Source organism: Salmo salar, chromosome ssa10, assembly GCF_905237065.1.
Source record: "Salmo salar chromosome ssa10, Ssal_v3.1, whole genome shotgun sequence".
NCBI classification, from domain to species: Eukaryota; Metazoa; Chordata; class Actinopteri; order Salmoniformes; family Salmonidae; genus Salmo; species Salmo salar.
Window position 1 is genome coordinate 105,881,907 of NC_059451.1, and position 14,836 is coordinate 105,896,742.

At 42.0% G+C, this 14,836-nt stretch overlaps 1 protein-coding gene across 1 annotated transcript in view; it reads right to left on the reverse strand.

Moving 5' to 3' along the window:
* Positions 1–14,258, reverse strand: part of LOC106561385 (tetraspanin-9) — a 308,734-nt gene extending 294,476 nt beyond the window's left edge. Inside the window, exon 1 of the mRNA XM_014125280.2 lies at positions 13,967–14,258. The gene's annotated coding sequence lies outside the window, so the exon portion shown is untranslated. The remainder of the gene's footprint in view (positions 1–13,966) is intronic.
* Positions 14,259–14,836: the final 578 nt, after the last annotated feature.

Below are 14,836 nucleotides of genomic sequence, written 5' to 3' on the forward strand. Positions count from 1 at the left end.
TGAAAACCAGGTGTGTAGAAAATAAAGACAAAACCAATGGAAAATGAAAGATCAGCGATGGCTAGAAGACCGGTTATGTCGACCGCCGAACGCCGTCCGAACAAGGAGAGGGACCGACCTCGGCGGAAGTCGTGACATTTGCGACCAAGCATTAACTTCCTGACTGATGTCAATATATCCACCTAATTTTCCTTCTCATGATGCCATTTATTTTGTGAAGTGCACCAGTCCGTCCTGCCGCAAAGCACCCCCACAACATGATGCTGCCACCCCCGTGCTTCACAGTTGGGATGGTGTTCTTTGGCTTGCAAGCCTCCCCCTTTTTCTTCCAAACATAACGACGGTCATTATGGACAAACAGTTCTATTTTTGTTTCATCAGACCAGAGGACATTTCTCCAAAAAGTACGAACTTTGTCCCCATGTGCAGTTGCAAACCGTAGTCTGGATTTTTTATAGCGGTTTTGGAGCAGTGGCTTCTTCCTTGCTGAGCGGCCTTTTAAGTTATGTCGATATAGGAGTCCTTTTACTGTGGATATAGATACTTTTGTACCTGTTTCCTCCAGCATCTTCACAAGGTCCTTTGCTGTTGCTCTGGGATTGATTTACATTTTTCGCATCAAAGTACGTTCACCTCGAGGAAACAGAATGCGTCTCCTTCCTGAGCGGTATGACGGCTGCGTGGTCCCATGGTGTTTATACTTGCGTACTATTGTTTATACAGATGAACGTGGTACCTTTATGCATTAGAAATTGCTTCCAAGGATGAACCAGACTTGTGGAGGTCTACAATTTGTTTCTGAGGTCTTGGCTGATTTCTTTTGATTTTCCCATGTCAAGCAAAGAGGAACTGAGTTTGAAGGTCAGCCTTGAAATACATCCACAGGAACACCTCCAATTGACTCAAATTATGTCAATTAGCCTATCAGAAGCTTCTAAAGCCATGACATTACTTGGAATTTTCCAAGCTGTTTAAAAGGCACAGTCAACTTAGCATATGTAAACTTCTGGCCCACTGGAATTGTGATACAATGAATTATACAGTGAAATAATCTGTCTGTAAAAAATGGTTGGAAAAATTACTTGTGTCATGCACAAAGTAGATGTCCTAACCGACTGGCCAAATCTACAGTTTGTTAACAAAAAATTTGTGGAGTGGTTGAAAAGCGAGTTTTAATGACTCCAACCTAAGTGTATGTAAACTTCCGATTTCAACTGTACAGTCGTGGCCATAAGTTTTGAGAATGGCACAAATATTCATTTCCACAAAGTTTTCTGCTTCAGTGTCTTTAGATATTTTTGGCAGATGTTACTATGGAATACTGAAGTATAATTACAAGCATTTCATAAGTGTCAACGGTTTTTATTGACAATTACATGAAGTTCATGCAAAGAGTCAATATTTGCAGTGTTGACCCTTCTTTTTCAAGACCTCTGCAATCTGCCCTGGCATGCTGTCAATTAACTTCTGGGCCACATCCTGACTGATGGCAGCCCATTCTTGCATAATCAATGCTTGGAGTTTGTCAGAATTTGTGGGTTTTTGTTTGTCCACCCGCCTCTTGAGGATTGACCACAAGTTCTCAATGGGATTAAGCTCTGGGGAGTTTCCTGGCCATGGACCCAAAATATTGATGTTTTGTTCCCTGAGCCACGTAGTTATCACTTTTGCCTTATGGCAAGGTGCTCCATCATGCTGGAAAATGCATTGTTCGTCACCAAACTGTTCCTGGATGGCTGAGAGAAGTTGCTCTCGGAGGATGTGTTGGTACCATTCTTTATTCATGGTTGTGTTCTGAGGCAAAATTTTGAATGAGCCCACTCCCTTGGCTGAGAAGCAACCCCACACATGAATGGTCTCAGGATGCTTTACTGTTGGCATAACACAGGACTGATGGTAGCGCTCACCTTGTCTTCTCCGGACAAGCTTTTTTCCGGATGCCCCAAACAAATCGGAAAGGGGATTCATCAGAGAAAATGACTTTACCTCAGTCCTCAGCAGTCCAATCCCTGTACCTTTTGCAGAATATCAGTCTGTCTGTCACACCCTGGCCATAGAGAGGGTTTTGTTCTCTATTTTGGTTAGGCCAGGGTGTGACTAGGGTGGGCATTCTATATCATTTTTTCTATGTTTTGTATTTCTTTGTTTTGGCCGGGTATGGTTCTCAATCAGGGACAGCTGTATATTGTTGTCTCTGATTGGGAGCCATACTTAGGCAGCCTGTTTTCCTTTGGGTTTTGTGGGTGGGTACTTTCTGTTTAGTTCATGTTCCTGACAGAAATGTTTAGCTGTCATTCGTTTTCTTGTTTTGTTGAAAGTGTTCTATTAAAAGTTAATGATGAGCACTCACCACGCTGCGCCTTGGTCTACTCCTTTCGACGGCCGTTACACAGTCCCTGATGGTTTTCCTGTAGAGAATTGGCTTCTTTGCTGCCCTTCTTGACACCAGGCCATCCTCCAAAAGTATTTGCCTCACTGTGCGTGCAGATGAACTCACACCTCCCTGCTGCCATTCCTGAACAAGCTCTGTACTGGTGGTGCCCCGATCCCGCAGCTGAATCAACTTGCTGGAATTTCTTGGGCGCCCTGAAGCCTTCTTCACAACAATTTAAACGCTCTCCTTGAAGTTCTTGATGATCCGGTTAAATGGTTGATTTAGGTGCAATCTTACTGGCAGCAATATCCTTTCCTGTGTAGCCCTTTTTTTGCAAAGCAATGATGACAGCACGTGTTTCCTTGCAGGTAACCACGGTTGGCAGAGGAAGAACAATGATTCCAAGCACCACCCTCCTTTTGAAGCTTCCGGTCTGTTATTTGAACTCAATCAGCATGACAGAGTGATCTCCAGCCTTGTCCTCGTCAACACTCACACCTGTGTCAACGAGAGAATCACTGACATGATGTCAGCTGGTCCTTTTGTGGCCGGGCTGAAATGCAGTGGAAATGTTTTTTGGGGATTCAGTTCATTTGCATGGCAAAGAGGGACTTTGCAATTAATTGCAATTCATCTGATCACTCTTCATAACATTCTGGAGTATATGCAAATTGCCATCATACAAACTGAGGCAGCAGACTTTGTGAAAATTAATATTTGTGTCATTCTCAAAACTTTTGGCCACAACTGTACATCTGTAAAAAGTCTAGAAACTAAAGCTTTGGTTGTCTTCCTCTCAGGCTTCCATGTCTTCTCCCTGGACCTCCTCAATGTCCACCACTTGAACATCAGACTCTGAGGTCTATTCTTTACTGCCACTTTCCAACCTTGTTGAGGACGGCTCGTTGTCAGGCTCAAAACGCCTCAGATTTGCTTGTTGCATGCTTTGGTGTGTGTGTTCCCAAACAAGGACCAGTTGCGCTCTGTGGTGGCTGATGTTGGTGGGATTTTGAGGATGATGGAGGCAACAGGGTACAGAGCCTTCGATCCACAAAGTCTATTCCACCAGGTGGCTGATGAGATATGTTGGCACGACTGCCATATTGCATCTCCATCCCAAAGCCCTTGCTTGGAAGTGTACTTCGCCAGACTGCCAAGAACCTTGTCCTCATCCAGGCCATGGAGGCGAAACACAGTAGTGATGACACCATAGACCTTGTTGATCTCTGCATCAGACAGGATGCTCTTGCCAACATACTTGGGGTCCAACATGTACGCTGCGGCGTGTATGGGCTTCAGGTAGAAGTCTTCACACTTTTTTATGCATTTCAGAACTGCAGTTTCCTCTGCTTGGAGCAACAGTGAGGTGGGCAGGGCAGTACAGATTTCTTCTCTTACATCTGCAAGCAGAGTCTGAACATCAGACAGGATGGCATTGTCTCCCTCAATCCGTGCATTGGCTACTGCTATAGGTTTCAGGAGTTTCAGGCTGCTTCCCACTCTCTCCCAAAATACATCATCCAGGAGGATCCTCTTGATGGGGCTGTCCATATTGGCAGAATGATATGGCCATTTCTTGGAGAGACTCAAACATTATGATAACATCACTCCAACGGGTGCTGGACAGCTTCAATGTGGTGCTCTTATTCTTCTCACTTTGCTTGGTGAGGTAGATTGCTGCTATAACTTGATGACCCTTCACATACCTAACCATTTCCTTGGCTCTCGTAGAGTGTATCCATTGTTTTCAGTGCCATGATGTCCTTGAGGAGCAGAGTCAATGCATGAGGAGCACAGCCAATGGGTGTGATGTGAGGGTAGGACTCCTCCACTTTAGACCAAGCAATCTTCATGTTCACAGCATTGTCTGTCACCAGTGCAAATACCTTCTGTGGTCCAAGGTCATTGATGACTGCCTTCAGTTCATCTGCAATGTAGAGACCGGTGTGTCTGTTGTCCATTGTGTCTGTGCTCTTGTAGAATACTGGTTGAGGGGTGGAGATGTAGATAATTATTCCTTGCCCACGAACATTCGACCACCCATCAGAGACGATTGCAATACAATCTGCCTTCTGTATGATTTGCTTGACCTTCACTTGAACTCTGTTGAACTCGGCATCCAGCAAATTAGTAGATAAAGCATCTCAGGTTGGAGGGGTGTATGCTGGGCGAAGAACATTCATAAATCTCTTCCAATACACATTGCCTGTGAGCATCAGAGGTGAACCAGTTGCATACACAGCTCGAGCAAGACATTCATCAGCATTTCTCTGACTACGTTCCACGATTGAGTCAAAAAAACTTCTGATTCCAGGAGGACCATGAGCTGTTCCTATCAATAAGGTGTCTGATTCATAATTTTCACCTCGAGTAGAAGTAGAGGGTCTTTTGTCAGAGGTTGCTTGTTGTGAGCACTGAGGAAACTTCATGGACTTGGCCAGATGATTCTGCATCTTTGTTGCATTCTTCACATATGATTTGGCACAGTTTTTGCAAATATACACAGCTTTTCCTTCTACATTAGCTGCAGTGAAATGTCTCCACACATCAGATAGTGCCCTTGGCATTTTCCTGTAAAGGATCGAAAAAACATTGTAAAAATAAAAACTAATACAATTCCATGTACATATAAATACACTGCTCAAAAAAATAAAGGGAACACTTAAACAACACATCCTAGATCTGAATGAAAGAAATAATCTTATTAAATACTTTTTTCTTTACATAGTTGAATGTGCTGACAACAAAATCACACAAAAATAATCAATGGAAATCCAATTTATCAACCCATGGAGGTCTGGATTTGGAGTCACACTCAAAATTAAAGTGGAAAACCACACAACAGGCTGATCCAACTTTGATGTAATGTCCTTAAAACAAGTCAAAATGAGGCTCAGTAGTGTGTGTGGACTCCACGTGCCTGTATGACCTCCCTACAACGCCTGGGCATGCTCCTGATGAGGTGGCGGATGGTCTCCTGAGGGATCTCCTCCCAGACCTGGACTAAAGCATCCGCCAACTCCTGGACAGTCTGTGGTGCAAGGTGGCGTTGGTGGATGGAGCGAGACATGATGTCCCAGATGTGCTCAATTGGATTCAGGTCTAGGGAATGGGCGGGCCAGTCCATAGCATCAATGCCTTCCTCTTGCAGGAACTGCTGACACACTCCAGCCACATGAGGTCTAGCATTGTCTTGCATTAGGAGGAACCCAGGGCCAACCGCACCAGCATATGGTCTCACAAGGGGTCTGAGGATCTCATCTCGGTACCTAATGGCAGTCAGGCTACCTCTGGCGAGCACATGGAGGGCTGTGCGGCCCCCAAATAAATGCCACCCCACACCATGACTGACCCACCGCCAAAACGGTCATGCTGGAGGATGTTGCAGGCAGCAGAACGTTCTCCACGGCGTCTCCAGACTCTGTCACATGTGCTCAGTGTGAACCTGCTTTCATCTGTGAAGAGCACAGGGCGCCAGTGGCGAATTTGCCAATCTTGGTGTTCCCTGGCAAATGCCAAACGTCCTGCACGGTGTTGGGCTGTAAGCACAACCCCCACCTGTGGACGTCGGGCCCTCATACCACCCTCATGGAGTCTGTTTCTGACCGTTTGAGCAGACACATGCACATTTGTGGCCTGCTGGAGGTCATTTTGCAGGGCTCTGGCAGTGCTTCTCCTGCTCCTCCTTGCACAAAGGCGGAGGTAGCGGTCCTGCTGCTGGGTTGTTGCCCTCCTACGGCCTCCTCCACATCTCCTGATGTACTGGCCTGTCTCCTGGTAGCGCCTCCATGCTCTGGACACTACGCTGACAGACACAGCAAACCTTCTTGCCACAACTCGCATTAATGTGCCATCCTGGATGAGCTGCACTACCTGAGCCACTTGTGTGGGTTGTAGACTCCGTCTCATGCTACCACTAGAGTGAAAGCACCGCCAGCATTCAAAAGTGACCAAAACATCAGCCAGGAAGCATAGGAACTGAGAAGTGGTCTGTGGTCTCCACCTGCAGAACCACTCCTTTATTGGGGGTGTCTTGCTTATTGCCTATAATTTCCACCTGTTGTCTATTCCATTTGCACAACAGCATGTGAAATTTATTGTCAATCAGTGTTGCTTCCTAAGTGGACAGTTTGATTTCACAGAAGTGTGATTGACTTGGAGTTACATTGTGTTGTTTAAGTGTTCCCTTTATTTTTTTGAGCAGTATAGTTAAGCAGTCAGATTAAACAAGTCCTTTATAAGATAAATGTTTTAAAATGAAACATGTATGGAAACAGGTGAATTAACACTCCTCAGTTAGCAGGCTCAAGCAAGCTAAAACCCACATGGTAGCAAAGAACTAACTAGCAGAAATTGCTAACAAGTTAGAAATGATTTAAACACACTTTGCTGTAGGCTACTACTTACTAGTTAACAAAAAAAATTATGTATGTCATATGAAATATATTCACCCCACTCAGTATTGTAATCAAAACTTACCAGAAAGCATGTAGTCCTTGGCTCAGACAGTGTAGTAGTGTGGGCTCAATAGCATCTCATTGGTGTGCAAGATCTTGAGAATCAGCTGTATATGTGGTGGAAGAATGCACTGTGCATGCAGAGGGTTGCAATTCCATCGAATTGAGGATAGTTTAAGCAAAATATGCCACAAGAACTAGAATTGCCTTATGTGTATCACACAAAAAAGGTTCACTGTCATAAGCTAACTTTATTGATGAATTTAAGCAAAATCCCCCAAATTCCAGGGCGTAACTTCCCATTGAAAAATTGCGGAAATTTACCGTAAAGTTTCCAACCCTAATTGGGACTGCTGCTGTTTGTCTAAAACTGCTGCTGTGAATTAACCAGCGTATCTGAGGAGTTCTATGAGCTGCACAGAGTATGATCATTCATTCCAAATAGTCATGGAGAGGGATTGCTGTGCACAGTGCCCATTGAAGGCAGTTTTATATTGCCTTCATTAAGTAAACCAGCCCAATGAAGGGTTTAAAACAATGAAAAACAGATGAGGGTTCTGGAGTGAGGTCATTTGTCTTTGGGTGCGGCATTGCTATTAATTATCCCTGGGCCTTCCTTGTAAGGGATAAATGGGAGATATCCATATGATGTATGAGGTATGTAGCAAAGAACACATCCATCTTCACATGTTGTCTACATATTCACATCACTCCTCCGAGAAGGACATAAAACAGGAAATTGACATTTCTCCTCAGTTACAGGTCTAAGAGGTCACTGACCCATGGCCAGCATTAGAGCAGGAAGAGTTTGAGAAAACGTGGGGTCAACTGCAAAGCAGAAGACTTAACAAAGGTAAATTAATTCCCTCTGCCAGAGCAAGGATGTGAACCAGACAGCCGTGTGTAAAGGCAGAGAGAAAAGCAAAAACAGTTCCCCATAGATCATTAGCCTTATTTAGAAAAGGCGTACTCTGACTTCTGTATTGGGCATATGAATTGGAGAATAAAAAAATGATATTTGATTTGTGCTTTCTCAACTGTGACTTCCAACACTTCCCTCTGGAGAGGGTGAAGAATCCGAATGTATGGCAAAATTTGGTATGAAGGGACATTGGTCTGTTTAAGTGGACTTGGAAAACACTTGACAAAGACTGATCGATTAGAAAATGTCTGAACAAAATGTTTGTACAGGCTTGGCAGACATTGTACAGTATATTGAGTGGTCACCCACAATGGGCCTACAAGCGAACCGTTGAATATGCTTCAAAGCATGTAAAGTGCAATGCACATAACATCTGGAGAATGCATTGAAGGAATGAGATGCACCCCAAAAGTTGACCATGGCTCAGCTTTAAGAGCTCAATAAAAAAACAGGACCAACTGTCTATGGAAATAAAGGTTAAAGCCAAAAATGTGGCTGTTGACAATGTTGACCAAGTGCTTTTGAGGAAACATATCAGATCCAGGACAATGGAAAATGCAAGAAATGCATTTAAAAGGCACCATCTGATTTTGTATTTGATTTATTAGGATCCCCATTAGCCAAAGCCAATGGTGACATCTAGTCTTACGGGGGTTATACAACAAAAAATACATTACAATTTACATACAGTACATTTAAAAACATTAACATGTAGTGTGTGTGTGCATTCGGAAAGTATTCAGACCCCTTGACTTTTTCACATTTTGTTATGTTACAGCCTTATTCTAAAATGAATTAAATTGGGTTTTTCCCCTCAATCTACACACAATACCCAATAATGACAAAACAAAAAACAGGTTTTCAGAAATGTTTGCAAATTGAAATATCACATTTACATAAGTATTCTGACCCTTTACTCAGTACTTTGTTGAAGCACCTTTGGCTGCGATTACAGCCTCGAGTCTTCTTGTGTATGGCGCTACAGGCTTGGCACACCTGTATTCGGGAAATGTCTCCCATTCTTCTCTGCAGATCCTCTCAAGATGTTTGATTGGGTTCAAGTCCAGGCTCTGGCTGGACCACTCAATGGCATTCAGAGACTTGTCCCGAAGCCACTCCTGCATTGTCTTGGCTGTGTGCTTAGGATCGTTGTCTTGTTGGAAGGTGAACCTTCAGCCCTGTCTGAGGTCCTAGTGCTCTGGAGCAGGTTTTCATCAAGGATCTCACTGTACTTTGCTCCGTTCATCCTTCCCTCAATCCTGTCTAGTCTCCCAGTCCCTACCGCTGAAAAACATCCCCACAGCATGATGCTGCCACCACCATGCTTCACCGTAGGGATGGTGCCAGGTTTCCTCCAGATGTGACGCTTGGCATTCAGGCCAAAGAGTTCAATCTTGGTTTCATCAGACAAGAGAAACTTGATTCTCATTGTCAGAGTCCTTTAGGTGCCTTTTGGCAAACTCCAAGCGGGCTTTCATGTGTCTTTTACTGAAGAGTGGCTTCCGTCTGCAGAGATGGTTGTCCTTCTGGAAGGTTCTCCCATCTCCACAGAGGAACTCTGGAGCTCTGTCACAGTGACCATCGGGTTCTTGGTCACCTCTCTGACCAAGGTCATTCTCCCCTGATTGCTTAGTTTGGCCGGGCAGCCAGCTCTAGGAAGAGTCTTGGTGGTTCCAAACTTATTCCATTTAAGAATGATGGAGGCCAGTGTTCTTGGGGAACTTCAAAGCTGCAGAAATATTTTGTTACCCTTCCCCAGATCTGTGCCTCGACACAATCCTGTCTCGGAGCTCTACGGACAATTACTTCAACCTCATGGTTGGTTTTTGCTCTGACATGCAACTGTGGGACCTTATATAGACAGGTGTGTGCCTTTCCAAATCATGTCCAATCAATTGAATTTACCACAGGTGGACTCCAATTAAGTTGTGGAAACATCTCAAGGATGATCAATGGAAACAGGATGCACCTGAGCTCAATTTCAAGTCTCATAGCAAAGGGTCTGAATACTTATGTAAATAAGGTATGTTTTTAAATTTGTTATAAATGTGCAAATAAAAAAAAACTGTTTTCAATTTGTCATTATGGGGTATTGTGTGTAGATTGACGAGGAAAAATGTTCTTCAAGCCATTTTAGAATAAGGCTGTTACGTCACAAAATGTGGAAAAAGAGAAGGGGTCTGAATACTTTCTGAATGCACTATATATGTTCCTTTCAAGTTCTTGGCTCTTTCCAGAACAACTACCTTGTCCTTGAACCTCAGGAACTTGACCACTATCGGCCTGGGTTTGTCACCTGGTGGGTTTTCCAGTCCTGTGGGCGAGCTCCAAATGTTACGCTCGTCGTAAAGATTGGACTAAGGTGCAGCGTGGTAGGCGAACATTTTACTTTTATTTAAAATAAACACAGACAAAACATCAAAATACAAAACGAACATAAAGTGCTGCAGGCTACACAGCAACTATACAAAAAACAAGATCCCACAAACTAAGGTGGGAAAAAGGCTGGCTAAGTATGATCCCCAATCAGAGACAACGATAGACAGCTGCCTCTGATTGGGAACCATACCCGGCAAACAAAGAAATAGAAAAACTAGAATGCCCACCCAAATCACACCCTGACCTAACCAAATAGAGAAATTAAAATAAATAGAGAAATTAAAAGGCTCTCTAAGGTCAGGGCATGACACCACCTCAATCTTCCTGTGGTCCATCTTCAGTTTTCTCTGGGATCATTTCCATCATTTTGTGCTCAGACTCCGTCCAGGTCTCATGTGAATATTCTGAGATTTCATCCACAACCATGTTGTTCCACCTTGATTGTCCCTCGAGATAACAATGACGGAGAAATCAGATTTTCATGGATTCACATACAGAACTGATGTCCTTTCTCAATGACTTGTCATCTTGCCATTCTCCTGTTTAAACTCATTGAGCTGACCCTGTGAGCTCGATGAGTTCTTCAAGTCCTAGACCTCTCTGGTCAGGTTGTCCATTATTTTAATAGTTGACTCCAGCAGTATATGAACAAAACCCTATTTTCTTGCTGTTGTAACAACTGCTTGTAGAACTATTTTTGTTCATTTAATAGATCGTTCACCTGTGATAGAGACACACCACTGTCCTCAACAGTACTCCCACCGACTTTGGTCTTTGTCATGGTAACAATGTAGGTTTCGCTGTTACTCCTCACAGTTCCGTTCCAGACAGGGCAGGTCGCAGGGAAGATCGAAAAATAATAATAATAACAGCAGGGATCCAGACAGCCACAAATCTGGGACAATCCGCAGTCTTGAGGAATATTACTTATAAATGCCTCTAACTTATTTCTTACCCCATCAGAAACCCAACTACAAAGATGTTGTATTCCATTGTTTTATTGTAAAAAAAACTGTATAGCCTCAAAACATGGTATAAACTATTATTTTGATCTTATAGATGGTCAGTCCTTGCATCCATAGCTCCATCTATGAATTTGAGAGTGGTTACATTTCTCCTGCCCTCAACTGTTTACCTAAAACAGGTGGGGGTGACCGGGTTGATATCGGTTGAACTATAGATCGTCCTTTAAAAGGAATGACAATGGTTATAGGCTAAACAAGGAATTAGAGGTCGACCGATAATGATTTTTCAACGCCGAAATCCGATACGGATTATTGGAGGACCAAAAAAAAGCCGATACCGATTAATCGGCCGATTTTTATATATATATTTGTAATAATGACAATTACAACAATACTGAATGTGTCATGGGCGTCGTAAGGATAGGACCAAGGCGCAGCGGGTAAAGTGCTCATCTTCTTAATTTATTAGAAATAACACTTAAACAAAAGAAACAAATGACGAAACAGTCCCATAAGGTGCACAGACTATACAGGAAATAACCACCCACAAAACACAAGTGAAACAAACCTCAACTAAATATGGCCTCCAATTAGAGACAATGACAACCAGCTGCCTCTAATTGGAGGTCCTACCAAAAACCCAACATAGAAATAGAAAACTAGATTTAAACATAGAAATAGAAAACATAGAACCTAAACCAAAAACACCAAAACACACAAAACAAACACCCCCTGCCACGCCCTGACCAAACTACAATGACAAATAACCCCTTTTACTGGTCAGGATGTGACAGAATGAACACTTATTTTAACTTAATATAATACAAATAAAAATCTATTTAGTCTCAAATAAATAATGAAACATGTTCAATTTGGTTGAAATAATGCAAAAACACAGTGTTGGAGAAGAAAGTAAAAGTGCAATATGTGCCATGTAAAAAAGCTAACGTTTAAGTTCCTTGCTCAGAACATGAGAACATATGAAAGCTGGTGGTTCCTTTTAACATGAGTCTTCAATATTCCCAGTTAAGAAGTTTTAGGTTGTAGTTATTATAGGAATTATAGGACTATTTCTTTCTATACCATTTGTATTTCATATACCTTTGACTATTGGATGTTCTTATAGGCACTATAGTATTGCCAGCCTAATCTCGGGAGTTGATAGCGCTGTGCTTCAAGCATTGCGAAGAGCTGCTGGCAAATGCAGGAAAGTGCTGTTTGAATGAATGCTTAAGAGCCTGCTGCTGCCTACCACCGCTCAGTCAAACTGCTCTATCAAATCATAGACTTAATTATAATATAATAAACACACAGAAATACGAGCCTTAGGTCATTAATACGGTCAAATCCGGAAACTATCATTTCGAAAACAAAATGTTTATTCTTTCAGTGAAATACGGAACCGTTCAATATTTTATCGAGCTAAATATTGCTGTTACATCGCACAACCTTCAATGTTATGTCATAAATATGTAACATTCTGACAAATTAATTACAGTCTTTGTTAGGAAGAAATGGTCTTCACACAGTTCGCAACGAGCCAGTCAGCCCAAACTGCTGCATATACCCTGACTCTGCTTGCACAGAACACAAGAGAAGTGACACAATTTCCCTAGTTAATATTGCCTGTTAACATGAATTTCTTTTAACTAAATATGCAGGTTAAACAAAAAAATATATATACTTGTGTATTGATTTTAAGAAAGGCATTGATATTTATGGTTAGGTAAATTGGTACAACAACAGTGCTTTTATCGCGAATGCGCTTGTTAAATCATCACCCGTTTGGCAAAGTAGGCTGTGATTCGATGATAAATGAACAGGCACCGCATTGATTATTTGCAACGCAGTAAAAGCAATATCATCAACCATGTGTAGTTAACTAGTGATTATGTTAAGATTCATAGTTTTTTTATAAGATAAGTTTAATGCTAGCTAGCAACTTACCTTGGCTCCTTGCTGCACTCGCGTAACAGGTGGTCAGCCTGCCACGCAGTCTCCTCGTGGAATGCAATGTAATCGGCCATAATCGGCTTCCAAAAATGCTGATTACCGATTGTTATAGAAACTTGAAATCGGCCCTAATTAAATCGGCCATGCTGATTAATCGGTCGATCTCTACAATGAATGCTCTGACTCTGTCATATATTGGTCTGAAAAGCCATTGATACAGACGTGATAACATTGTTAAAGCAATAAACAGGCTTCATCTGTGCTTCAGACACATCCTTTGCAACACAGACAGACAATCAATATGGCACTCAAACTAGAAGACAGTTGTTCAAGCTAGAAGACAGTTGTTCGACAAGGCATGCTTCCCACATACTAGATCAGCACTAGCAGCCTCTCAGCTGTTCCTCCTCAAAGTGCTCTGAATTTATGTCTTGATACTTAACATTGCTTAGGTCTCTTTAAGAGAGGCATAACCCCTATGCATTCCTTTAGGAATGATGCATGCAGCAATTTCTGTTGGCATAATTGTATGCAAATTGTATGCTCACTAGTTGGCTAATCAGATGTGAAAACGTCTTCCCGAAAAGTACATTTCAATGTTATGCTTATAAATGTTTCTTCAGACTTTATGAGGCTACATTTGATTTTGTATTTAGTAGCCATCATGTGAACGTGATGTTATTTTATGGTAGACTACACAACATAACCGTTGTGTCTTGTCGCATTGTAACAAATTATACATGCTCTGTATGAAGCCCTAACAGCTCGTGAAATCAGCAGCTCAGCTAAACAAAGCTATAAGCAAACTTGGTAAAGTTATTGAACTGTCATAGTCAACAACGAAACACCCATTAATTGTCTAAAACAGTACTGTGAATTACTACAATATAATGTAGAGTTTAATATGCGGTCTTACCTGTCGAGAATCTCCTTACAAATTACTTTGATGTAAACTGTCAGACTTGTATCAGCGCAGAGCAAATCCAGAAAAAAACATGCCTGGGAACTTGCAAGCAATGAACAAAGTTTTCATTCCGTTTTCTACAGCGAGATATAGCCTACTGTTTCAAAATTTGTTCGAGCTGTCCCTCCATAGGGTGCCCAGGTTGACGAGGTATTTAGCAAAGACGTAAATTGGGACTTTCTGTAGCCTACTTCTGAGTCTCGTTTACTTGCTAATACTGACCTCCTATTTCTCCCGTTGGATAAGGAAATAGAGCATGCTGGGGGAAGAAAAGAGGAGAAGCTTAGTTTACTGACCGCTACAGACGTGATACGAACGTCTATTTAGGAATTTGATGTTTGCAGGGACCACTATATTCCAAAACTGAACCGTTAATTTTTTAACAATCCTTGTTTTTTGCCATTGAGTGGAATTGATGTAATATGACTCACAGATCGTATCCCGTAGAGTGAATATCTGAAAGCAGACTCTTCAGTCCTAGGGAATTGAAGTATTGTTAAACAATGAATTATTCCTGTCAAATAACATAGGTGACCTTTCGGTGTTTTGTCACAAGCGACATTAGTAGGCCTAGTCTATAGGTAAACCAAATGCCTAAACCCCAATGTTGTTTTATAAGTTACTAATGTGCTACTGCTACTTTTGATCCATAAAATACAGTTGAAGTCAGAAGTTTACATACACCTTAGCCAAATACATTTAAACTCAGTTTTTCACAATTCCTGAAATTTAATCCAATAAAAATTCCCTGTTTTAGGTCAGTTAGGATCACCACTTTATTTTAAGAATGTGAAATATCAGAATAATAGTAGAGAAAATGAT